Source organism: Centruroides vittatus, unplaced genomic scaffold, assembly GCF_030686945.1.
Source record: "Centruroides vittatus isolate TY-2023 unplaced genomic scaffold, ASM3068694v2 contig_461, whole genome shotgun sequence".
NCBI classification, from domain to species: domain Eukaryota; kingdom Metazoa; phylum Arthropoda; class Arachnida; order Scorpiones; family Buthidae; genus Centruroides; species Centruroides vittatus.
This window is the reverse complement of record NW_027122257.1, coordinates 1,542,641-1,566,907: the sequence shown is the minus strand read 5'-3', so window position 1 is coordinate 1,566,907 and position 24,267 is coordinate 1,542,641. Positions and strand designations below refer to the sequence as shown.

Below are 24,267 nucleotides of genomic sequence, written 5' to 3'. Positions count from 1 at the left end.
ATAATTCTCTTTATATCGAAATCGAATTACACGCTGCTTTTACGTCACGACCAACAGGAGGGGGTAATCACGTGCATTTCTTAACAATTTCATGCCAAGACGAGATCGAAATTGTTAAGTATACTAAATTAAATCAGTTAAGGGCAACGATCTTTTGTCAGTAGTTTCTAACATTTACCACAAATTAATTTAAAATTCCTAATGTTTAATTCTACTTAATTTAAATTTGTTTTATTGTTAAGCAAAAGTTTGTCATAGAACTAAACTTTTTACTGTACTTAATTACTAAAATTTAATATACTTTTCTAGATTTTAATTACTTATATACCTCTAATGCATGTGTATACACCTACCTTATACATACATTTGAATATATTTATTTATTTTTATAAGGTTTATAATGGAAACAAAAAGAAAACATTTATTCAACTTCTTAAAAACATGTGGATTTTTTTTGAAGATGATTTATTAAGACAAAAATATTTGAAAGAAACAAGAGAGGAATATTTTATAATATTTTAAATGATATGAAACATATTTTATCGATTTTACAACAATTCCAAAAGCTTTCTCCAGATATTAATATAAAAAAATGAATAATTTTTAGAAAAAGATAAAAAAATTTCTGACCAAAATTGATAACTTGACTGGAAATTTTACACTATAAACCTACTTTATATGGCCTTTTTTTTATTCTATACTCACAGTTATTACAAATTTCATACACTCTGTATGCTTTATAATGTATAACAATGGTGAAAAGATGAATGACAGACTGTAATTTTGCTACTTTTTTAGAAAGAAAAATGTGTAGAAACTGTTAAAAAAAACTATTGAATTAGTTAAGAAATGATAAAATGTCATATATACAATTTTTATTTTTTTATTTATTTTGAATAAATTTCTTTAGACATGAATTTTAATCCTTAACGATATTTAGATTCTAGAAGAGAGATTAAAAATTCCAAACGTAACTTTCAATTTTATTTAAGTTTAAGAATGAAATATATTTTAAATTTTCCAATACATATCGTTAGCATTTTTTTGTATTATTTTTATCTTCAATTCTAGTTTTAAAAAAATGAAAGAAAATATATAAAATTTCTATCAGAAATTTACAATTTCTAACTTAAAAATTATTATGGATATCGCTTTAGGAAAATGTACGAAAAGTTTTCCTACAAAAGGATTTAAATTTCGTGTAAACAATTTTATAATTAAATTAAGAATTGGAAGTGAAACAGTTAGCAAATTTTAGATTTATAATTGCTCATTTGGCACGTAACTAGTTAAAGAGGAAACTGTTCTAAAAATAAAATTAAATTTATCAATTCCTAAATTTTCAAATAAATTTATAAGTTTTGTAACTTACAAAAAGTTTTTTTTTTCAATATGACAAAAAATTAAAAATTGCTTACGTATTGAAATTTAAAATTCCTATTTATTTATTTATTTTTAACTTGGTGTTGAATCTTAAAAGAATTTAACAAATATTGACGTTTTAAAAAATATTGTAAATTTCAAATGCAGTTGTCTATTTATAACAATTTTGCTGATATTTAAATGTTTTGTTTCCCTTTCATGTGTAAATTTCAGATAAAGAAATAAAAAAAACTGTCATTTTATGAAAAATATATTTCACTTTCCATTCATACCTGATGCATTTTTAGCAGAAATAGATTATAAAATACAAAACACATCAATTACAATAATATTCAAAAATCTGAAGAAAAAAATATTTCTTTTTAATTAAATTGTCGTAATTGACAATTTTTGAAAAGAAAAATCATAAATTTGTTACTTGTAAATGAGTATTTAAATATAATTCAATTTCATTTTACACGTGGCTTTTTTTTTATTTATTTAAAAAAAATAATCAATTTCGACTCTATTCAAACAGCTGAAAGACATTTTAATTATTGCAATTGACAATTACGCTGATAAAGGTTGTAAATTTCATTTATCACGTGTATTTGTTTGTTGTAAAATATTTCAGTTTTATTGACACGTGTTGTATTTTTAAAAATGTAACGGATTTTTTTAAAAATAATAATCAATTATAACAATAATGTAGAAATTAAAACATTTTAAAATAATTTTTACTAATAAATTTTAATATATTTTAAGAATATAAATGAACGAAATAAATTTTAATTATCATAATATGTAATTAAATTTCTTATATTTTATGGGAAATATTTAAATTTCATTGATACGTGCTGTGTTTTAACGGAATGGAGAATTAATTTATATAATTTTTGGGCAATTAAAACTTAACTGTGGGATTTTTATTACATTCGAAATTATTATGTAAAAAAATTTTAAATACTGCCTCGCTCTTCTAAAGCGTGTAGAAATTGTATTTTCGATGTGAAAAATATTTTACTTTTATTCACAACGATATATTTTAACAATTGCAACAGTATTCACTAAAATAATATACTGTATATATAATTTTGTAATTGTTAATTGTGTCCACCTGTCTGTCCTTCGTTAATCTCGAGAACGGAATTAAGTAGATGAAAATCAAGATGAAATATGGAAATCTTAGGGGCCAGATGGCTCGATTAACTATTTACGAACTTCTGGTCCGGACCAGAAGTCACGTGAATATTTAAATTGAAAAATGATTAAAAATGCAGCCCGGCATTATGACGATGCCACAATAAATAATCACTCGTTGTAAGTGATAATAAATCAAAATTTTTAATATATAAATTTCATATAATGTTTACGTCATAATAGAAATATACGGTATTTCAATTTCATTCGCGCGTCATAATATAATTCTTTTTTTAAGACAATGGTAAATTGCAACAATAGTGTGAAACCGAAACATTTATTTCAATTGCCGAAATCGACAATTATACGAAAAATTGTTGTAAATCATATTTAAAATCGATTTTCAATTTCATTCACACGTGGCACGAACACGTGTTTTCACCGAAACAATCGAATTATTTCTTTTTATTTAATGTTATCAATTACGACAATGCTAAATAAAGTAGAATATCTTTTTAATTAAATTGTTGTAAACAAATACATTTAAAAAAAAAAAAAAACTTGAATTTAAATGTAAACAGATATTTGCATCTTCCATAGATTTTCATTAGTCGATTTTAGAAGCGATAATAAGACCAGCATCTATCACGTGCCGTTTAAAGTTACTTCTAGAAGATTGAATTTTCTGTTAAAAAGGTAGAGGTCGATGTATAAATTAAACACAAACACACTTATTTAACTTTACATAACAGTATTTGGGAGTAAGTGACAGTTGTGTCATTGCATAAACATCGAACGACTTCCTCATCTGACAGGAGGCGAGTTGTGCTCTTTGATGTGCTGCATCTAATAGAAACTGTATTAATGCTGCACGGAAACATTTTCCGTCCGTGGAGAAACGGAAGTAGGTGTCGCCACATACTTGGGTCGATGGCGCTCCTAGCTTTCCCGTGTCCACCAGAGGGAAGCATTGAACCTGTAGCGCAGTCTTTAGGTGCATTTCGTGCGGATCGGACGTGCTTTTCGTTATTTCTACACACTCATGGCACAGAGGAGGCATTACAGGAGCGAGGCAGGCATTACTCCTCCCATTATAGGTAAGTACACATTTTCCAGCTTTCTATCTAATAATTTCGACTTGTCGCGTGTTTCAATTCTTACCATCCTGACTCAAATATATGCATACAGAAGACGTTATACAATTATACTCCTGCTGTTTAATTATATAAAAGTTGAGCAAAATTTCGATTTCTTCCCTCCACAGCAATTTTTTCCTCATTTATCTCATACATACTCTTATAAATAAATGTTTTAGCACACTTCTAAATACCTACTTTTATGGTTATATAAGCATCTCGATATGTGATTAAGTGAAAATTTCTCTGGGGGTACTTCAAGACGTCATTTATTCACCGTGTTAAAGCGAACGTGATTCGAATTTTACACAATACAAGAACTTTTTTATGGAATCGGTTTATAATAATAATATTTGAGAAAAAAAAAAACATTAAAATGCAATTATTTTACACTTACAAAAAATGCAAAAAGAATTCTTGTTTTTTTGGATTGATTCCAACACGTGCGGACACTACAAAAATTAGTTTTTACTTTCGATGTGAAAGTGAGAGTGAATTATTGGAGTTTTGTCTAAATTTTGGCATCTCCACATGATAAATGTGTTTTATGGAAAGGTTTTTTTATACTTTTTATGGTGATAAAATATTAATCATAGAAAATTTTGGGCATGTCCAAAATATTGACAAAACTTGTAGATCGATCTCTTTTTAATTTTATTTTTACGTTTTTTTAATTGTATTTTTGAACTGTAATGGAATTTTGAATTTTTATTCTATGAAAGATAATGTTGTAAGTTAGAAACGATCATCGATTGCGTTTTATTCCAGTTTTTTATATTTTTTTTTTCTTTTTTTTACAAATGATACATACCGATACATTGACACGAAAGCTTTATGAAGGATTTATTTAGTATTTTATATCTTTTTTTTCTTAAAAAAAAATACATTCTAATCTTAATATTTTTGCAATTTAGAAATAGTATCGAGCAATTTAGAAAATGTATTTACATGGCATGGATAATGTTTTAGTAAAATAAAGAAAGGAGAAGAAGAATTTTGATTTTTATATATTTTCATATACAAATGTTCTCCTTGATATTGCTTTTAACATCAGAAAAAATTTGAAATGTGATAAGTTCTCGTTGGAAATTTTTTTATTTTTATTTTTTATTTCCTACTTTTAAAATATATAATCAATCAAAAGCATTTATTGCACTTAGATTTGCATCTATCAATGTTAAAAGATTGATGCGTTAAATATATATATATATATATATATACATTAATATATTATATATGCGTACAGTGTGGTGTGTGCTGTGAAATTTTAAAATATAAATTGCTTTCTAACTTACGCTGCAAATTTTAAAAATGCAATCTTAACACGTAGTGTTGTTAGTATGAAAGATGATCTAGTATCGGCGTGATACGTTCATAAAAAATAAGTATGAAAAAAAGGGGGGGTAATCTTGTCACTCACACTACCTTGGCCAAGTTGCTAAACGTGTGTCATCAAATTTTTCAAAATATCTTTGATCAATTTTTATTTTATTTTTTACTATTTTTTTAGTTCTTTCTTTACGAAGACAGATGTAACAGATATCGACATCTTTTATTCAAAAAAATTTTCAATTTCTTCATGGATATTATTCAAAATGTCGAGATACTTTACGCTTCTCTTGATTATAAACCAAAATAGATTTTTGAAAGCTAAAAATATAATGTATTTGGCTTTATTCCTGATTTTAATTCCAAAACATGTATCTTGGAAAATATTTTATTCATGTAAGATAGATATAGATATATGTTTTTTTTTCTTTCTTTCTTTATCTTCAATATAAAATTCGATAAATTTGCTTGGCGTGTAGACGATTTATGAGAGAAAAACATTGTAATGTCAAAAATTATCGAATGTGTCTAAGAATTTTTTTTATATTTTACACTTTGATATACTTTTTAAGTCAATTTTATATATATATATATATATTACTGCTGTAGTGTTTCAACCATTTAAATATCGGCTTAGTTTATAGATTTTTACATAAATTTTATAAACTTAGAATAATTATAAATTATGTTCTATGTTATTTTAGAGTCTAGTTTAATTGTAATCAACTTTTTAAGCTTAAAATAATTTTGAGCTTAATTTATTTACATTAAACACTAACTTTATAGACACTTAGTGCTGCTTTGAGTAAATAATTAGAAAAGGGTTTAAGCTTAAGTAAACTTAAAATTAAATCTCTAATTTATAAAATTTGAAGTCATTTTTAGACGTTTTGCGTATGAGACGACGTCACCCGTAAAAATTATTGCAGTTTTAACGGTTTAACAGTTCGTTTTAGAGCTTGTCTGAAAGCATTTCTGAGCTTAGATATGTGGAGAATTCTTACAGTTGATTCTGTTCTAAATACTGTATATTTTTCTATTATTTAACTCATTATATAGCTTAGAAGATATAGAAAACGGGGATACAACATATGACACGCTCAGGTTGAATTGTACAGTTTGAATAAGCTACTTTCACAATGCAATAAAATACAACGAGGTCAGAATTGTAGTACAATTTCTGCTTCGGTTGTATAATATATCAAATCGATCAGACTATTTTTTTACTTCTTACCTTTCCTTTACATTTTTAGGCAACATAATGGCTCGCAAATGGAGCCAAAAAAAGTAATTATTTTAATACGTTTATTTAATAATGAATTAACTTAAATTCGATCTTTTCTATCGACTTTTATTAATAATATTGGAAGAATTATGTTAACAAGTTAACGCCGGAAAATTAAAATAATCTCACCTCAAAGTGTTCAAAGTGTGAATATAAAGAGGGAGGGATAGAAGTCAATTGCTTCAGATTGGAATTATATACATGGAATGTGTGGTTTCGGTTGGAGAATTCTAACTCATATCTACATTTCCAGTCCTAACTAATACTTGCACTTCCGCTTTACGTCAGTTAATCTCTGCAGGATGCGAGAGATAAATCTCTAGAGTCTATTTCGTTCTAAACTAAAACCCCATCCCTCTCCTCCTCATCTGAATTACTTGGAGTAGATCTGGTAGATTCTTATTATGTTATTTTTTGTGATGATTTATTATTCGATAAATCAAAAAATATTTTTATGGTAATTCTATATAAATATATATTATTTTTCTCCTCTTCTTCAGATTAATTCTGAAGTGGATCCCATATTTATTTTTTAAATTACTTTTTAAGTTGGGACGATGACAGATTCAATTTTTTTTTTATCCTGTTAAACTGTAGAAAGAAAATTTTATATTCTTATCCACTTGAATTTTCGATAAAATGGTTTTATATACTTCTTTTTAATGTCCTTGTTTAATGTTTTAGCGCACAAACCTTATGTTTATGAAGTAATATACGCAAAAATCGTTATTTTTGTGACTAATATTTGAAAAGCCCTACGTTTGTGACGTAGTGTATTCCAGAACAGAATATTTGTGACGTAATATACATAAGAAAATCGTTATATTTGTGACGTAACATATTTTAGAATCGAATCCTTGTGACGAAATTTAGCCTACGCAAAAACCGTTATTTTCGTGACGTGATATTTAAAAACCCGTTATATTTGTGACGTAACATATTCCAGAATCGAATGTTTGTGACGTAGTACATTCAAATATCTTTATGCTTAAGTAATTTAAACAAAAAAAAATTATCTTTGTGACGTAATGTATTCTAGAATGGAATATTCGTAACAATATTTAAAAAACCATTATATTTGTGACGTAGATATTCTAGAACAAAATATTTGTGACGTAATATAATCAAAAATCCTTATGTTAAGAAATAATACATGCGATAAATCTGTAATGATTGTGACGTAATACACAAAAAACTGTATTTTGTTACGATTTTCTTGCTTATATCTCTATATAAAGTATATATTGATGTCTACTTCTTTCGCTGTAATTTGATGAAGCGTTTTTTAGATTTTTTTCCGTTTATCAGCATTTCCTTTTTTTTTTTGTTGTAACCTGATAAAACATTTTGCATATCTCAATTCGTTTCTAGTTCTGTCAAGTGGTAAAACATTTTGCATATCTCTGTCCATTTCTGAGGCTGTCAAGTAGTAAAAATGGTTTGCATATCGCTACTTTTCTATCATTTTTCCATAGAGTACAGTCGTTTTTTTTTTTAAAAAACCTCTCAAATTTTGGCTTCTGTAATACATCAAAATAGTTTTAACTTTTTCTAAAAATAAAAGAATTCCTTGAAGATTTGTAACACATATTTTGCATTTATATCGTATTTTTTGCCTTAAAAGTGCGTGATAAATGCTCTAAAAGTGTCGTATTTTTAGGATAAGATTCGTAATATTTTTACCCCAAAAAAAATTATTAAAATTTGAATTTTATTTGAAAGACATTTTTTAACATTTTAAGGAATTTTTTAAAGGTTAAAGACCTAAGATTTTTAAGTTTAACCTTAAATAATTTTCGAGTAAAAACCAAATTTTGTTTTAAGGCTAATTTTAATTCATTTTCTTTAAAAAAATATTCTAAACGTCTTTTAAAATCTTTATAATTTTACGCATTTTTTAAAAATAAATTTAAAAAAGCATTTAAATAAATTTAATTTTAAGGGTAAATAAAGGTGCGTAATTTTTTCAAGAAATCCAAACAAAATTGGAACGATTTTTAAAACCTTAATTCCAAAAAGTTTGAAATTTCCTCAAAAATCGTTCTTCCAGGAAATCTCTTTTAAAAAATCCCTTAAATTGTGCACATTTTAAAAGGCGCAATTCAAAAAGCTATAAAACATCGTAACATAACTTTAGTTTTTTTTACTTCAGTGATAGTAAATTTCCCCAAAATCTCACTAATTTAGGGAATTTTTTTTAAATAAGTCACTACAACTTAGAAGCGTCTTGAGGCATAAATACTTTGAAGAACGTCGCTAAAAATTATGAGAATTTTAGGGAAGTAATTTTTGCAAAAATCCCTAAAATTTCTCGACGCTAAGGGATATTTTCTGGAAATAATAGATTTTTAGGGATATTTCCTGATAAAGTCTATTTGTAGGAATAATAATTTAGGACATTCCTAAAAAATCTATATTTTTCAGGAAATATCCCTAACTTTTAGCATTTTTAGAATAAGGAACTTTAGGGATTTTTTGAAAAAATTATGTCTTTAGGGATTTTTTTGAAAAAATTACGTCTTTAAGATTTTCATATTTTTAGAGACAGTTTTGAAAATTATTCATACTTTAAAATCTTTTTAACTTTTAGCTACTATTTTAAAAAGTTCCCTAAATTAGTGGAATTTTCGGAAAAATTTAGAATAACTACGAGTAGTTAGAAAATTACATATACAGTATTATAAGGTTAGGTTAGAAAAATCTTAAAAATTATTCTTAAAGATAGAAAATTTTTAATACTCAAAAATTACTACAAAGCAATTTAGAAAAGAAAAAAATAAAAGGGAAATTTGTAATTTTTTTAAATTTAATTTTTACAATTTTTTTCGATTTTTTTTTAAAATAATTTTTAAAGTAGACAAACATTTATTTATAATTGACAATTTACATAGAATTTTTAAATTCGATAATTTAATTATTTATAATAATTTTATTTTATATAATTTCTCCCCCCCCTTTCCTCTCCTTTTTCCCGCTTTAAATATTCGCTAAAATTGAATGAATAAATTTTAAAGATGCAACATACGAAAAGAAAATTATTAAATTTTATTATAGAAAATAATTTAAAAATTTGATAAAACTTTTATTAAATTATTAATTTGATGGAAATTATTTAAATTTGAATGCCGTCACTTTTGAATAGAATAAATTAATATCAAATTTAATAAATTTAATATATTTTTTTAAATTAAAAAAAAAGTCTGTTTAAATGTAAACTATTAAAAATTTAATATTTGTTATATATTTTTTTAAATTAAAATTTATTATTGCAACACTTAAACCATCGTTTTTTCACGTCATGCTGAGTTAACTTTTGATGAAAGTTGATGCGCGATTAAAATAATTAAATCCATTTAATTCCGTCGTTTCTTAATTTTAAATAAAAATGTTGATGTTTTTAGTTAGAAAACATCATCGGACAGTGTTTTACTGAGAAATACTTAATAAAATTTATAATTTGTTTTAATTTCTGAAAGATTATGTAAATTAAAATTTATGGGCGCAGCACTTTTGAAACTTTTCGGTTACGGTTGGTTACATTTATCTATTTTTAATAAAATATTGAAGAGAAATTTAAGAAAAGTAATTTTATTTTTTTAATTGTGTTTAGAATAAAGTTTTCTGTGTTGACAGAAATGTGAATAAACTTATTCAAAAATTATATTCGTAATAATTTGTAAAAATAAAATTAATAAACGAAGACTTCTAGAGAGACTAACATATTAAAGTTTTAATCAATTTATTATAAATTTCTATAAAAATGAAAAAAGCTGTAGCGCAGTTTTAAAAAATCAAGTTCATTTATTTCGTTATAGACTCAATACTTTTCTATAATTTTTGAATTTCTCGCAAGAAGACACCTCGAAACAGCGATTTACTCAAATACATTTGATAAATTCCATTAACTTTTGTAAAAAAAAGCAAATTCCGTTTCCCTTAAAGAACATGAGAAGAGAGAAGTTTCTAATTAGATTTGCACCGACCTTATCCACAATTCTAATTCTTGGATGTAATCCCTTTATGGAATAAGGGTTGTTTTATAAGAAAGCCATTGTCCACACAAGCAATCCTCAACTGTACCACTTCCATTACTGCCTAAAGGTAAGCATTCGGTATATAACTCAAGTAACAGCAGACATTTACAGCATTCCTATCTCGTTCAAGATTTATTAATCGTAAGACTCGGGTACGTAAGATAGTACCAGGAACAATTTCGTTCCTAGATTCTTCCCCAATGTCTGTTAAAGACCCTAGGGTACCTTTGGAGCAAATCTCTCGCAGCGACTTACGACATTTCTTCCATCTTAAGCTACCTTCTTGTACCTGTCACTACCTGGTACTATGTAATCTCGATTTGAAAGAGGAAAGAAGAAGGCAAAGAAGTTGAAAAAAGTCTTATACCTCCATTTCTTTGATGCTGTAACTAGTTATATATCCATAGCGTATCACTTTAATGGGGTATTGTAAACTATATATGTTTCTTTATTGCCACTTAATCCAATAAGTACTTCGATCTCTCAGTCTACTTATTGGATTCTTCCATATTCTTCAACTCTAAAATGTTTTTGAAGTATATTATTAATAAATTTTGCTACTTCTTAGAAATTTCTCTCGAATAAAAAGCAAATTTATAAATATTATTTGTGATTTTCTTGTATCTAATCAATTTACTTGTTATTTCATTGTTACGTAATTATTGAAAATGATTTAAAATTATTTTTAAATTCGTGTACACGAATAATAATGAACTGAATGTATTCATTTAAAGAATTAAAAAGTTTTTATTGTTGTGTTGAAAACGTTACGATGTTTCTTTAATTTAAAGGAAAAAAATTTACATTTACTTCTTTCTTCTTCTTTTCTGTTCTATTCAGCTTCAGCTTCAGCTTCATTTTATATTTTTTTAATTTTTTGTGCTACGTTTCTTTGTTCCTTCTGAATTGTTACGTCATTCCGTTAGTTAGGATTTTACTGTTACTTTTTTTTTATTAACTTCGATCTTTACTGTTACCTTCTTTCCTTTTTTGTACTGATATTTACTGTTCCCGCTACTGTTCCTTCTTTATTCTAATCTTTCCTCTTTATTTTGATCTTTCCTCTTAATTTTTCCTCTTCGTTTTCATCTTTATTGTTACATTTTTCTCTATTTCGATAGTTACTATTTCATTTCCCTCTTTATTTTGACCTTTCCTCTTACTTTCCCTCTTCATTTTAATCTTTACTATTACATTTCTAGCTTCATTCTGATCTTCCTCATTTTTTTTTCTTTATTTTGATCTTTCCTCTTACTCTCCTTTCATTATTCTGATCCTAACTGTTACGTTTGCCATTGCATTCAAATATATACTGTTACGTTTACTCAAATTTTTATGTTACGTTTTCTTATTTAGTTGAATTTAAATAGCTTCTTAAAATTATTTCATCCGATTAATATCTTTCAATTCCACTGTTAAATCTATAAATAAAATTAAAAATTAAAAAATTAATTTTACGAAATTATAAAATTGTAATTACAAAGTCAATTCCATTATAAAAAAATCCATTTAAATGTAACTTTTTTTAAATACTTATCCTCTCCAACATCAGATTATTTTTTAAAAATTAATTCCTATATTGAATCCAGTGTAAATATTTAAAAATATAATTATTATATTTATATAAAATTCGACTTTCTTATTATTAAAGAATATATTTATATTGTTTTTAATTTAAATTTAATATTAGTTTCTCATTAAAAAATAATAAAAAATTCAATTTAAAATGTTTATAAATTACTGTTTCTTCCCCCTCCTCCTTTCTACTTATCTCCTTATTTTCCTGCCTTCTGCTTGTTTTCTTCAAAAGTTTTATCGTTTATTTTTGTTAAATTTGTAAAATTTTATGCTGTTTTTCTTCCAAATTTTTGCAACTTTCTTACAACTTCAGTTAAATTTATCGAAGTTAGTGATCTTTTTAAAAAATAAAAAAAAAACTTACGTCAATTTAATGAAACTTTATGTAGAAATCTGTATTAATAAAGTTTGGCCATTTATAAAAATATTTTTAAAAATTTTAAAACCTATTAAAACTTCTAACCGAATTATACTTAAAATTATATTTTACCTTTTCTTTTTTTAATACTTTCTACTTAATCCAATAAGTGCTTTCTCCAATATTTAGATCGTTTCGTTTCATAGAAAAAATAATCTAAAAAATTATTTTATAAAAAAAAATATATAAATCGATTTTAAATTGTAACGTTTCAAATTTTTTATCTTCTTATTTTGACCTCCTTTTACTTAAAAAAAATATATTTAAAAAATCATCTAAAAATTCAAATTTAACTATTTTATCGCGTGTTTAGTTAATGTTCATTTAAAATTTTATACAGTTTTATTTTTTTTTCGAGAAATCATGTTCCAGTTTTATGAATTTGTTTTTTTTTGCTTAAACGTTCTTAAAAATATATATTTAAAAAAAAATTTTAAAGTCTCTTCCAAAAAATTCCTCCTTGTTACTAGTTTCTAGTCTATAAATATTAGTTGCCCGAGGCTATGGGCCATTTCCTATATTCATTTCTCAGCCTCCCTCCAAAAAAAACCCCAAGTTATTTTTGGAAATCTCTAGAGTATTCAGTGTAAAATTTACACATTCCTTGTCAAGAGAGTTCAAGTCTACATTCCTTATTCTTTTATCCAAAATTTAGGAAATTTAATAAATATATTTTTTTTATGTTTTTAAATGTGATTTATACAATTGATCCCTTTATCAAACTACCTTACATCCAGAATTTAAACTTACCCCTTGATCTTTATATATTTCAACGTATATCAGAGGATTATAGTTATTGTCAAAATTCCAGTAAACCTGTAGGAATAGTGAAAACAGACTGAACTCCCTTAAGAACTTTCTATCTTTTCCTTAAAAAAGAATATTTTGTTATTCGAATATCGTACGAATTTTCTGTAAAGAGAAAGATTTTCTTTCTAAGATAAAAGGATCATTAAAGAACTGAAATGTTAGGTTAAGAGCTGAAGTAACTACTTTCCTGAAGACGAAACATTCTTGCTTCTATCTTTATTGTGAACTTTTCTACTTGTACACTGTTTAAATCATCTTAGTTCCTCTCTAAGGAATTAGGATTTATCTACTTTCTCAATAAGGAAAATAATTTTTCCATAGAAAATCACAAAAAAATATTCAATTCTTATGATTTTCTAAGCCACTGTGGTTCGATAAAGTTGCCAGGATGAGGAAGATGAGATCGCTTTAATGAAACTGCTCGATTCCTATACGCGCGTGACTCCATCATATCACGTAAACATCATAAATGACGTCATGAAAATCGTGTGACATTAATCATAAAACATGACACGTCATAGATCTCGTTACTCGTTCTGCTAGACAATAGATCATCCATGTTTTAGAAGCAATGAATAAAATTGAATCCTTTAATTGAAATAAGAAAAAAACGGCTAAAGAATTTAAAAATCTAAATTATATTTTTATTTTTTATGGTTCTTATACGTAGAAAATTCCATTTATTAAAGACTTTTATGAATGTATTCGACAATGAACCTTCTTAGCTCTTCGTTGGACCATTCTTCAGAAGCCATTAGTAAAAAATATTTCCATTTTCTGACGCTTTACAAACATCTTTTTTTCTTCTTGCCACATACAAAAATATAAAAAGAACCTTTTTTTTATTCGTTTCTATCAGATAAAGAAGTTACTCAGGGGTTTTCCCCCTTCATTCATTGTCAGAAAATATCTCTTTCATATTCTCTTGATTACTTGGTTTTCTTGATTTCATATTACAGTACTAAGAAACATATTTTCAGAAATTCTCTCTCGTATGCCATTACGTAAAAACTTCTACTCAAATTATTTTCGAAAATATTTTTATTATTTACTACTTTTCAGCAATATAAAATGAAGTATCATTCCTTATTTCTCCAAGTATTATTCCTTATTCTCATACATTCCATTTCTTTAAAAAATATGCGTTTTTATCTCTACTTCTGCATTTTGTTTTGTTATTTTTTATTTTAAATATATTTTCAAAAGGAAGAAGAATGAAGAAGAAATTTTTCGTTCATTTCCTACTCCTTCGTCCATTTCCTACTTCCTGTTCTCCTCATCCTTGCAAGAATTGCAAAACAAATATCCAACTTTTTACAATATTAAAAAAATATATATTTTACTTTTTATTAATATTAAATCTGTATTTTACTGTGTACTTTTCGCCGTAAACATATTATTTTTATTGTGTCTTCCAGCACAAGGAGAATTGTTATCCTTACTCTTCCAAAAGAAAATGCATTCATCTCCCTCTTCCAGTTTTAGAAAAGAGCATTTTATTCTTCTAGAATTTGGAAAAATGTTCTGAAAATACATGTACTATTCTTCTTTTTTTCAATACCTGGAAACGAATTTCATTCTTCTTCCTCTTCTTCTTCCAGCATTAAAAAAAATCACATTTATTCTAACAGCATACCATACTTAAAAAGCATCCATAGCAAAGTTGAAGAGGGTTATTCAATCTTCTTTATTCAATATAAGAAAAATTACGGTTATCTTTAATCTACTTAAAATAGCTATTTCGTTCTGTAAGCCACTAGAAATGTCTTTTATTCCAGGAAACGAATTATACTTCTAAAAGAGAAAACAGCAATCTTGAAGGACAAAGAAGTAAAAAAAAATATATATATATCTTCATTTTTTTATTTTAAATATTAAAGAAGAATAAGAGGGGAAGCGAGAATTACAATAAAAATGTGATTACCATATGAAAAATTCTCTTTTGTGCATTGAAATAAAGTAAATTCGCGTTGTCAGATGAAGTAGAAATAAAATTTTGATATGAATTCGCTAAGCGAAGAAAGAATTTCCTTATAAATTTCATTAGTGTACTTGATAAAATAAATACAAAAAACATTAAAAACACCTGATGTTTTCAATGAGTTAATACTCAAGTGTACAATTTGCGAAATGATATTTGAGAAGAAAACCATCTTCTTCACAAATATCCCTTTTGCTTTTATTTACTTTTTTAGTAATAAAGAAAGGTTACGGCATCAACGCACAGACACACACATACGCCTTCACCTTTTAAAGGATCTTTCAAATTTTATTAATGCAGATAAGCATAAAATATCTTCTAATTTTTACATCTTTTTATTTTCTTATCCTCCTCTTTTAAAACATTTACTAAAGCCAAATGATCATAAATGAAAATTATTAAATAAAATTTTATATGATTTTATTCCTGGTTAAAGTTCTGCTATTTTTTTAAATTTGGTAATTTAAAAATGTAAGAAAAACGTTTCTTTTTTATGGCTTAAAATTATGTTATCCTGTAAAATAAAATAAAATTTATATTGTAAATAGTTCGCGATAGTTGTATACAGGTAACCGCTGTATTCTTGAAAATTAATTCTAGCTGATTTTAATATTCTGGACTACAGTTTCTAATCCGGTGTAAACTGGACACAGAATTCCGGTCTACAGTTCCTAGTCTGCAAATTACTGCAAATTTTGGGCTATATGAATGGTACAAAATTTGTTCTAGAGTGTACAGATTTATTAAAATCCTATTCAACAGAATGGTAATTCTGATCCCTATTTTCCTTCCAGTATACAAACTGATGTACAAAACTGCGGTTTGCAAATTACAGTATTACGAAATTCTGGGTTATGAAAATGGCATTAAATTCTGTTCTAGAATCTCTAATCTACAGATTTATTCAAAATTCTATACAATAAACTGGTACGTAGACCTTCTAGCATACAAATTTGTGCAGAAAATTCCAGTTTACAGTTTCTATTCTGGAAACAAGTGCAAAATTCTGAGCTAATTTGGCACAAATTTTGCTCTACAATTTATTCAAAAATCTAGTGAATAAATTGGTATGTAGGCTGCACCGTAGTATATAAATTTTACATAAAATTCTGTTCTAGAATTTTGAGCTATAATTGCTAATCTGCAAACTGGCACAAAATTCCTGTCTGTAAAAATGGTGTAAAATTCTGTTTTACAGTTTCTGATTTACAAACTGATATAAAACTTTGATCTGGAATAATAATGTACAAATTTATCACACTTAAAATTTTCTGGATTAAATGTAAAATTAAATTTAACGGGAGTAATTGTAATTTACTAACACGTCAAGTTGTATCGGGTCTGTCTATTCTTTTTCCAGACGTTAGCCAGTGTAATATCAATACAGTCTGCTACTGACCATGATGTTTCTAACATCGTTTTCACCAACTGACATGGCGAAGTGACAAGAATAATGATGTTCGTATCAAAATTCTTGGTTCTAGTCAACAAAAATCTCGATTAGGATGGCCATAAACTGATGGTTTCAAGAAAGTTTTCAAATAAATGACATAACTGATCCACACAATTGGTACAAGTTGTGAAATCAAATAAGGTCATACGTGCGTTAACTTGTATACAGAAGGAAAACATGAATTTTAACACCGGAACCATAAAAATATACTCAAGTTTCATGAAAAATATTAAAATAGGATCCTTTCTTCTTCCATTTACGGTTAAATAATTAGTGGTAATTGCGTAGAACAAATAAAAGTAGGCATCATCAAGGCCTTATAACAGGCTGTGTGTTAAATAAGGCGACGTAAGGCTGTTTTTTATAATTACCTTTTCCTTTTATAGGGCCTCGTAATAATTAATTTTTACGTCTAAAAGGGCCCCAAAAACACTAGTTACGAATTTCGCCTGTATTTTTGACAAATTTTTAACTTTGTTTTGATATATGAGGCCTGGAGAAAGGTGAATGGCCCTGTCTTCTCTCTACTTCTGCGAGGCCCAGTAATTAATTACAATTGTTAACATAAGCAAAATATAAAAAAAAATGGCGCTGGCCAAGAACTGCATTTTTTTGGCTTTCAGACTCGTAGACAGTAAACAAACGAGCAATTAACGAAATGTAAACACAATTCTCGAAAGAAAATAAAAAATAAAAATAAATAAAATATTGTTTAACTTGAAAAATTTTCCAAGTCGGCGAAAATGTCGATTGTAAATAAAATAAAGAAGAAATAATAAATAAAAAAACAAGAATTAAATGGAGTCGGCCCAGTTTATTTTCCAATTTCATATTTAAAATTGGAGCGGTTCGATTGGTAACATATTGAAATAATTGTTTTATAATCTATATTGTCTTCCGGAAGGAAAAGGTAATCGTTTGTAGCAAAGGATAATGTTTCTTACAGATGTTATTCAATATCTTTTATACTTTCCCAAGTTTACTTTTACAATACTTACTATTTCCACCCCCTGTCATCTTTATGATTTTCCATCCTGGCGGGGGGGAATTCACAACGAATTCGATGAGTTTATGTATTTTGTTAGGTTGCCACTTGGAAAATCAAAACAAGAACGAGTTTCGACGAAAGTGATTATTGTGAAACTTATATAATAAAAGTTATGATTACCTTCCATCTTGTGTAATTTATCTGGAGAAGTGCAGCTTGGTTTTCGCACGAAAAATTGATTTGTTGAAGGGGGAAATAATATATATATATATATATATATATACACTAAAAATAGTATTGATTACATCCCTTGTAACTGAACTCACTTGATTTTATCTGCTACAGTTGTTTCTTTAAAACGTGTAACTTGAAATCTCTCAGTTACTTGCGGTTGTATGGATCAAACTACGTTGGAAACCATTGACCAAAAAGCGAAATTTCGAGTTCGTTCAGCTTTAAAAATAAATTTTCTCGGCCTTGTATGGTCGTTAAGTTTCCTTGAAAACGTACACAACTGTTAACACGACTTTTAAGATTAGTTCAGTAACCGTTAATACATCATTAAGTAGTAGCTTGTAAGGGTGATTTTTATTATATATTTCGATATTTTTAACTATTAAATTATTAAATATGACTTTCTACTTTAATTTTAATCAATTTTAAAATTTATCTTTTAATTATAATGTCTTCCATTTGCATTTAATTGGGATTAAGAATGCAATTGAAAGGTTGAGAAGTATCTTCTTTAAGTATCTCTTTATTGTAAGTGATTATTCATCTTTTATATTTATAAAATATTCATTAAAATGAAAAATATTTTTAGAAAAATAAATATATATTTAATGTTACTTCTTAACTTTTATAATTATTATTTTCTTTTTGGCGATAGAGAAAAATATTTTCGCTAATTGGATTAAAATTATCAACTGGTAGTTTGCGAGCTACCAATGGAAAATTTAGACGTCAAAAAATGCATTATTTAACATTATTTTTTTCCTATTTACATTCACATTCTTTATACGAGTTATGCTCTTCATTTTCTGTGTTTTCTCATGCTTGTATGAAGAAACAAATTGAAATATCCAAGATCAATACTTAAGTAATATTAAGGTATAGTAAATGAAGAGATTAGATGATTCTCCTCGAGTGAAAAAAAAAAGATTAAGCACTTTAATTACATTTTATTCTTCACTTTACACGCTTAAATCAATACAAAAACTGTTCATATGCCAAAGAAAAATATTCTTTTTGAGATTAAAAATTATGTAATTCCGTTATATTTACGAAAAAAGTTATTGAAATTTTCTCATTTTAGGCATATCTCTATATTTTTTCTTATTACTTCAGCAGTTTCTCTCGAATTTATTCATCCAATGTTATGGTTTCTTCGACAGACAGACACACAAACAAACAAACGTTTTATTAGACGTGATATTATTTCAATTCATTGCTTATCAGTTATATTTTACGGCCTAAAATGTTTGTGTTAATGACTGAAAATTCTCTCGTTAATAGAAGATGATTGTCTGTTTGTCTGTCTGTAGACGCAATGGTTGAATAAATTCCGATAAAACTGTTGCGGTAATAATAATAATAATAAAAACTATTGACACGTGTCTGAAGTTTCGATGTTTGTGAAAACAAAACTGAAAACTTTGTCTGACACCTTTCTTTCTTCCAATTTTTCTTCTAGTATTTGTATATGCTGCAAGAAAAATTGTTCTTTCATATTTTTATAATAATATTTACATATAATACTTTTATATTATTTTAAAAATATATTTATTTTTATAAAATTAAAATAAATAAAACGCATTATTATTATTATTATTTTAATTTATTTAATTTAAAATATATGCTCACGATCTCAAGTTAGTAGTGTTTTACCCCTGTACATCATACTTTTCCTTTTAACAATAGAGTCGTGCCGGTTATTTATGTAACTCTTCGGGGAGGATTTTAAAATAGAAATCACGTGACTTCCTGTCCAGACCGGAAGTTCGTATATAGGGGCCTCGTATCTATAAGCTAGTCTCGAATTTCATCTATTTAACATCGTTGTCGAGATTAAGGAAGAACAGGCAGACAGACGGAATTTATAGGTTTAGAATTATTTTCAAATTGCAGCAGAATTTAAAAAAAAAAATATGTACGAATTTTTTAAACTATTTTCCAAAAAATAGATTTTTATACAATTTGTAATATTTTTGGAAAATTCCAAAAAAGAAAAATAAGTTTAAAATCGTTTCCAAAAAAAAAAAATAAAATAAAATAAATTACAGATTTGTAAATTGAAAAGTTTTGAATATTTAGAAGAATTTTTTCCAGAAAATTTTCAATTCCTGGACTCGTTTTTCAAGTTCAATTCTTTACTTTCTTACAATTGACCTTGAATAATACTTTCACTTTTCCTTAACTCGGTCGGGGTGATTTTTAAATTTCCATATTTCTTTTCTAATCTACGGACTTGTAGAGTATCAAATACTCGAGAAGAGTTTCTTAATCAACACTTCGTGATACTGATCTCCATTAAAATTCCGATTGGCAACTTAAGGGGTAGAGTTTTGATTATAAATTTAACTAAAACACTTCATTCTAACAAATTAAATAAAGATGCAGTAAATTTAAAGGATAAATAATGTAAATTAAGAGGGTTAAATTTAATGTTTATCACTAATCCTATCTAGTAAACACTAAACATGACTTCTTTGTCATGTAAAGTATACGAGATTTATCAGATGCAGATTAATTAACAAAGAAATGTATTATATAATACAATGTAAATTCCATTTTGGCACAATAGTATTATCTATTAAAAAAAAACACATTTCAAAAGCTGATTTCTTGTGTAATTCGAGTGAAAACTCAGAGATTTTGTGATTTCTGGAGCTGTTTATTGGCTCGTGTGATAAATTTATCATCATCGAGTGCTTTAATTACAAATTAAGATAATAAAATATTTAATTTGATGTGTTTATGATACGCCATTAAGTGTATGGTAGGCATTTTGAGAAACGATACATTCAAAACGGCTACTTTTAGCAATTTGAAACAAACCCAGAAATTAAATTTCAATCAGATACGCAAGTTTAACTTCGTGTTTAGATTGTGTGAGGCATAAGACATAAAATTTAACAGTTTAAAATTAGAATTTACAGTGTATAAATGTGTATTAAATGTTTGATTTCCTGGAAGAGACGATTGGCCATAAATATACGAAAAGAGAAAAGAGGAAAATGTCGGATATTATGAAAATTTTCAAGGAAGACGACGAGGAAACATAATTGAAATAGGAAATTACATTCTTGGGGCTCTACAGGTAAAACGAAAAGACGGTGTTCAAGGGAGGAAATGGAAAAAGCAATTTCCTAAAATGTTTAACTTCCTAAATATTCAACTTAAAATAATATAAAGTCATAAATTCGATAAAGAATTTTAATAATTTAGAGTGAATATCGAAGCAGATTGCGCATAAAATATGTGCCAAGAAGAGAGTATCGACAATTAAAGATATTGAAGATGAAACACCAGAAAACTTGGAGTAATTTTCAAAGTAGTGTGATGTTTTCTACACTTATGAAAGGATAAATTTGAAAAGAAAATACATTTTAATCTATACAATTCGAAGGAAAAAAACCATCGAAGAAAATGAGAATTGGATTTTACTGATAGTGTATCAGTAGTAAACATCCTTCGATAGCGGTATATAGACACATGGAATAGAAAAGAATTAAAGATATAAATTACCACTAAAAAGAATTGAATGGACGATAGTTCCTATCTGGAGTGGACATTTCCAAAATAAGTTTAAACAATAGAAGTACACCAAAGAATAAAAATCGCCAGTAGATAAATTACTCTATAAAATAGAAAATCTTAGGTGAAGAACATAGAAATATTTTATCTTCTTCGCCTCCAGGAGATTTTTTCTTTATTTGTTTTGTTTTTGAAGATTTCGAGTTGGTTGTCTCAGAAAAAAATATTGTCTAATGATTTCTAAGTTCGGGTATAATGACTTTTGTGTTGTTATTTTTTATTTTTCTTTGTTTTATTGGTACTTTCAAACCTGCATTGCCGGGTTCAGGCCCGTCGAGAAGGAGAAAAGGAGGAATTTTTTTGGTATTTTCTGGTTCCTACCTCTGTAAATTAACGGTAATTTTATTAATAAAAATAAAATCTCTAGGACTGCTTTATTTTAACAAAGAAGCTTTCTATGTGTTTCAGAGAAAAAGCAAAATGGACACTCCTACTCCAGGCCCGCAGGCCCAGAATAATATATGATATAATATTATTAATTATATCATAAATTATACTCATTTCTGTATATATGATTTTTAGTTTTGCTTTAATAAACTACTAGAAATCTCATGATAAAGGTTTAAATTCTCAGATTTCATTTGGCAAATGGGTTTTTTGGATAGAAAGCTCCAAAAGCTCGAGATTTAGAGAATAGATTTTTTGAAGATGCTCAAAGAATCTGTGTGAAAATCTTTGAATATAATATAAAGGTCGGTTAACAGTTGTGAAACCTAAATATCCATTTTATTCTGTAATTAAATGTACCAATTTTGGGTTAATGTTACCTATGGTTCCAAGATGACGGCTCGTCTCTGATTCCAGCAAACAGAAGAAGAGAGACAGTGGGGACGCACGTTCTAACCTAACCTAACCTATTCTAATAAATTACTATAGTTATTACTAACAAAATTATTAGAATAGGTTAGATTAGGTTAGAACGTGAGTCCCCACTGTTTCCTTGCTGGAATCAGACGAGCCGCCATCTTGGAACCATAGGTAACATTAACCCAATTTTGTAAAAGGAAAGCAGATTGTTCTAAACTCAATTAAAAATTTCTATTTTTGAGCGTATTAAGAATAAACTTAAATCAGTTAACTGATAACTGACATTAAGGAATACCTTATAATTTTGGAATTTATTTGATATCTTTGAAAATAACTTTGTGATCGAATTATTAATATTTAAAGCTGAAAAATATTCGAAATTTTCCTCCGAATTCTCTATAATAAAGGAGAATTATTTATAAAATAAAATATAAAATTATCTTAAAATATTTTTTTTCTAGAAGTTTTTACCGGTTTTGACTAAGAAAACTAAACAAAAATATCTGTATTTGTTATTAAAACACATGTATTTTTCCTTAATGTATCAGCTTGCAAAGGAAGAAATACTTGATTATGTTTAACGAGCATTTAAAGCTCACAGAAGTAAAACTTTCAGAAGGTAAATTTTAGAAATGACAAGATAAAATTATAGAGAATGCATGCATTTAAATTCAAGATCCTGGAATAATTTGTGTACAGTGAAATATCATCTGAAAAAAGAAATTTTAAAAGCCAGAGATTAATTACTTTCTTCAAGCTATTTTCAGTATCAATGAGAAGATATCAAACAGAGGAAAATCGATTTAACTTTACCAAAAAAAAAAAAAAATAGTTTTGGAATCGTTTAAGAGCATTCGACTTACATTTAGCAATGGTGCAGATATACGTCATTAAAGCTAAATAAGGTCCTTAATAATATAAGAATTGGAAGGAGAAAGTCTTCGATGTGACTAAAATAGAAAAGGAGAAGACAAAACAAAACTTGGAGTCTGTAAGTGTCGAATGTAAGAAAATTAAGTAGAGATGGGCGGACATGTGAACAGAATGCAGAGCAGACTTATTACTGAATGGACTCAAAGACACGAAAAAGAGGACCTTTTTTAAAAGAAAATCGGCAAAGATAGCAAATGGCTCTCCTTCAATTGGACTAACATTAAAAAAAAGATGCAATTAATGGCTCGACTGCTGCAATTTTTACCTGTGATTGCATCTTTACTTAAGCTTGGTGCATTTTAAATATAACTTCGTTTGAATTTTATTGAGTGTATGTATTATTAAACCGGTTAAGTTGATGGCTCCTTCTTCACTCTTTTCTTTGTAGAAATGATAACTGTCTCCTTTCTCTAACTCTATGCTTTATTTCTCTAAAGATTGCTGGAAATTACTGAGTTTTTGGTCTGTTTGTTTATTTTCTTTAACAACATTCTGTTCCATTTTAATGAATGATAGGGATATTTCTAGATGATAGGGATATTTTATATCTTCTAATGTTTTACTTACATATTCTTATCAGGTGGTGTGTATCGGTTTTAAGTCGATAACCTTGGAAAAGATCTTTAGCTACTTTAAAGGAAATGGTCCAAATGACAGGAACTAAATTCCTATAAATGTAGCCCATAGGGAAATTGCTTTTTTTCGTGTTAAATTTCGCCTATTTCTTCTTCTTGTACAGATAAAGCTTAATATCACTTTGTACATCATCAAGGCTATCTTAACAGTCTATTTATTTTTACATTAAGTTCAGACTCCCCTTCAATGAGTTATAGAAGAAGAAAGTATCTTTAAAAAATAGTTTTTGTAGATCGTTTCGGATCATAAAAGATTCTATTAAGTTTAAACATAGTTTGGCTTTATCTGAAAACGTACAGACTGCTAAGATTATTGCATAGTCGTTGAGAAAAAAAATTTAAATTCTAGATATAATAACTGGGGTTATTGAACGAACGGACATATGGCAAAAACATGTTCCACCTAAAAAAAAATATATATATATATATATTTCCAGCAACACTATTTGAATTTACATAAAAAACGGAAACAGATATTAAAATATAAAAATTTTATTTGTATTTTATTTTTTTGTTTTCTTCTGCCAACTCAAAATACATTAAGGCAAAGATACGTCTCCAT

The 24,267-nt window shown here is 26.9% G+C and overlaps 1 protein-coding gene across 2 annotated transcripts in view; it reads left to right on the top strand.

The window, feature by feature from the left end:
• Positions 1 to 3,304: 3,304 nt before the first annotated feature.
• Positions 3,305 to 24,267, top strand: part of LOC136977605 (uncharacterized) — an 84,552-nt gene continuing 63,589 nt past the window's right edge. For both annotated transcript variants that reach the window (XM_067273134.1, XM_067273133.1), the window contains exon 1: positions 3,305 to 3,599. The gene's annotated coding sequence lies outside the window, so the exon portion shown is untranslated. The remainder of the gene's footprint in view (positions 3,600 to 24,267) is intronic.